Genomic DNA, 4,268 nt, shown 5'->3' on the forward strand with positions numbered 1-4,268 from the left:
AGGCAACTCCAGACTCCCATCCTTAAGGACATCGCCTGCCATATCTGGAAGCCCTGGGATGTGTCCCCCACGTGGGACAGCCCTGCATATGTACCTCGGTGACCATTCACCATCTCCACTGTAACTAGAAACTTGAATCCAAACCTTGCTCTCTAACAGGTCGCAACATGACATTGAGCTCTTTGCTCCTGAGTCCAGGGAGCAACAGGCGCTTTTGGGGTGCAGTTGCTCATGACCACTCTTGGCAACAGCTTTGGAAGAGAAGTCGAGGCTTCAGGCACTGCACTGGGGAGAAGCCATTTATTAAAGAGCTGCTATGAGAGAGTCAGCACTGACCCAGTGGTAGCCATACATAAATACATGCTACAGGCAAGACAGAGAAAGCGCAATGAAGCAATAATGATAATGATGATAATGATAATTATACTTATAAACATAGTGATGTTAATGATAACAGAAAACCTCACAAAGTGAAGTCCTAGAATGGTTTACCGTGGGAGTTATTTGTGGAGACAGAAGGGAAGTTTATGCCTCCAGAAAAAAGCCCTTGAAATCACTTTCCTCAAGACGTCTTTGAGCTCCTGGTTCCTCATGCTGTAGATGAGCGGGTTCATTGCTGGAGACACCACTGAGTACAGCACTGCCATCAACAGATCCAGGGATTGGGAGGAGATGGAGGGGGACTTCAGGTAGGCAAACATTACAGTGCTGACAAAGAGGGAGACCACAGCCAGGTGAGGGAGGCACGTGGAAAAGGCTTTGTGCTGTCCCTGCTCAGAGGGGATCCTCAGCACAGCCCTGAAGATCTACACATAGGACACCACAATGAAAACATAACACCCAAAGACTAAACAGGCACTAACCACAAGAAGCCCCACTTCCCTGAGGTCGGCATCTGAGCAGGAGAGCTTGAGGATCTGAGGGATCTCACAGAAGAACTGGTCCAGGACATTGCCTTGGCAGAGGGGTAGGGAAAATGTATTGGCCGTGTGCAGGAGAGAGTTGAGAAACCCAGTGCCCCAGGCAGCTGCTGCCATGTGGACACAAGCTCTGCTGCCCAGGAGGGTCCCGTAGTGCAGGGGTTTGCAGATGGCCACGTAGCGGTCATAGGCCATGACAGTTAGGAGACAATACTCTGCTGAAATGAAGAAGATTAAAAAAAGAGCTGTGCAGCACATCCCAAGTAGGAGATGGCCTTGGTGTCCCACAGGCAATTGGCCATGACTTTGGGGAGAGTGGTGGAGATGGAGGCCAGGTCGAGGAGGGAGAGGTTGAGGAGGAAGAAGTACATGGGGGTGTGGAGGCAGTGGTCGCAGGCTATGGCGGTGATGATGAGGCCGTTGCCCAGGAGGGCAGCCAGGTAGATGCCCAGGAAGAGCCAGAAGTGCAAGAGCTGCAGCTCCCGTGTGTCTGCCAATGCCAGGAGGAGGAACTGGGTGATGGAGCTGTCATTGGGCATTTGCTTCCCCTGGGCATTGGGCACTGTCCAAAAAGGAATAGACAGCGACAAGTTAGGAGAATCTTCTCTCGAAAATCACGTACTATTTCTCATTGAAATCCCCCTCCCTGAGCTGAATGAGGAACGAGTCAGCTCAGTCCCCAACCCTGTCAACTGAATGACATGGTGCCTCACAGTTGTAAATACAGCTTGGACACCTAGTTCCCATGAAGACACCTCCATTGAAGGACCCCCAGTCATAGTTAGAAGAGAAGCTGACCTGCAGCCCCACCTCAACCCCAGAGAACAAGAGCATCACTGACAGGGAGGGAATCAAGGAAGGATACTGCTACGCTCCAAAAAAAAAAAAAAAACGAAGCAAGGAGAGGAAGGCAGAGAGGCATGCAGGGAAGCCTTCTCCATACCCAGCTGTGCTCTCCACCTCACAGACACAAGCACACATCAATATTAATTGTAGGACCCATGTGCTTCTTTTCTGGAGGTCCAGCTGTGCAGGAGGTAACTCCTGCCCTGGACCCTGGGGCCATAGGGACAGAGGCTCTTCTGGGTGGGAGAGGAGACCAGGGAGTTGCTCCAGGGAAGGCATCTGCAGTGCAGGGGATGGCAGAGAGGTGCCTGAATCCCCACCTTCCCATGGCACTTCTGGGAGCAGATCCCTTTCACTCCCTGCCCACGTCTCTGGTGCTGGGAGCTGTCCCTGCCAGGGGCTGGTTCTCTGTCCCCACATCTCCTCCCTGTCTGTGCTCAAACAGCCAGTCCCCCCCACTGTGTGCTCAGCTCTGCCCTGCAGACCCCTCCTGGCAGCAGGGCACTGTCCAGGGGCATCTCTGTGCCTGCAGGGGCTGAGGAGCAGCTCAGACAAGTGCTAATCAGAACTGGGGTCTCCATGCCTTTTCCACAAGGCAGAAGGAAATTCTCATCTCCCACTGCCCACCCAGCCACCTTCTCCTTCGGGTAAATGCTGCCTCAATGTCCTTCTTCAAAAGGACCCTCTGCAAATGTCCTGGGGGTGATCTGGAGCTGTGAGCAGCCCTGGCCCATGCAGCACCCTCTCAACAGCAGAACCTGACGAGGGTTGCTGCTTCCACCCACAGCTTCTCCCTAGATTGCCATGAGCAGCTCGCTGGGCAGGCTGAGAGCTGACCCTGGCAGGCGGCAGGGTCCCTGCCCCAGCACAGAATCACTGCTCTGGAGGACACCCCTCTCCATTGCACCAACCACGGGATGTGCCAGCTCTAGGAGATCCCTCCAGGATACTCAAGTGCATTGCCCTGCAGCCAGAGCCTTACCGTGTCAAGGGCTGTGGAGATTTCTGCTCCCGTGAGCTCTGTGCACCTTCCCACTCACGTCTGCCTTTAACCTCTCTCTAGCTGGCTCCTCACCCCTCGGTGCCTGCAGGCAGCACCCTCAGCCCTGCTGCGCTTTGCAGAGGAGCTGCTCCTGGGCAGAGCTGTCTCTCTGCAGGGCTGCCCACTTGCCAGCAGCTCCCTCCAGCCCAGGAGCCCAGCCCAGCTCAGCAGCAGAGGCCCAGCCCAAGGCAGCACTTTCTCTGCCCCTCTGGGCTCCCTCCAGGTGTCCCTGGGGCTCCAGGGGAACCTGCTGTGAAACAGAATGAAGCAACCACTGATGTTCCCTCCCACAGCTGGGGAGAGACACTCCTTTCCAGCTGTGTCATTTCTGTCAGAGTTAGGTCTAAGAATCGCCTTCTTTTGTTCGGGTATGAGACCAGTCACCCAGACAGGGACAGGGCAGCTGCTCACTTTAATGGCCAAATACCGGCCTGTGGTGCTAGCTCAGATGCCAAAGCTGCCCAGCACAAGGGCATCTGACGAGGGCATCTTAGGACCTATCGGACAGCAATCCCCGTTCAGAGCTGGTCACTAACAGACACCTCTAATGGCATCTCAGACAGATTTGGGGCTTAGGAGCAAGCTACTGAATGCCACCACTGCAGGGAAGCAGTGCCTGTCCCACGTCTAGCCGTTAGATGCATGGGGCAGTGCATGAGTACGAGGCACACCACAGCAGGGTCTCCACTCATGTGCCAACACTTTCAAATGCTGCTGATGCTTCTTACCCCCATCCTTTGTTCACCTCCTTGATGGTACAATCAAGGAACAGGTGAATGATTTTCACAGCGTGCCTGGATAACAGGATGTCCACAGTCAAGGATATTTTCAGCAGCAACCTGTCCTTCTTGGCGATCAGCTTCACCTCCACCACAGCCTCTCTGGGCTGCAGTGACATTGCAGACAGCAAAGCCCTCTCCTGCCAGGGCCGCACAGTCCAAACCTGTTTCTCTCTGGCATTGGGGAGCACAGGGTTTGCTCACCTTGTGGGCCCCTCATTTCATCCTCACATTGCCATCTGCCATCCACGCCAGCATGTCTCTGCTCTGAAGCAAAGTCTTTGCTTGCACAGGATCTTGGGCGCAAGATCTGTGACAAGTCTGAGGTTGGCCCTGGTGGCACCAAGCTGAGGGGCTGCAGCCCAGATGTGCACCAATGGCCTCAGCCTGGGGCACAGACAGGAGGGGATGGAGCCCTGTGTGCTGTCACAGAGCTGTGACATTGATGTAAATACCTGCTGAGGTGTGGTGGGGCAGGTCAGAAAGCTTGAGGTGCTGTGATGGATGGATACAGACTCTTCAGAAGAGACAGCTGGGGAAGATCAGGAGGGGGATGCCCTCAGTGGGAGGGAGCTGCCTGGATGGATGGAGGTCCCCTATGGGATGGGCAGCAGATTGGGTGAGCTCTTGTGGGTGGCGGTCACAGGAGAGACCAGTTAGGGAGACATTGTGGTAGGAGCT

General features: G+C 54.7%; 1 pseudogene; it reads right to left on the reverse strand.

Moving 5' to 3' along the window:
• Positions 1–500: 500 nt before the first annotated feature.
• LOC148052432 (olfactory receptor 14C36-like) lies at positions 501–3,807 on the reverse strand (annotated as a pseudogene).
• Between the last annotated feature and the right edge of the window lie 461 nt (positions 3,808–4,268).

The sequence above is a fragment of the Nipponia nippon genome, unplaced genomic scaffold (assembly GCF_047370975.1).
Source record: "Nipponia nippon isolate SJK-2023a ecotype South Korea unplaced genomic scaffold, ASM4737097v1 scaffold_48, whole genome shotgun sequence".
Classification (NCBI taxonomy): domain Eukaryota; kingdom Metazoa; phylum Chordata; class Aves; order Pelecaniformes; family Threskiornithidae; genus Nipponia; species Nipponia nippon.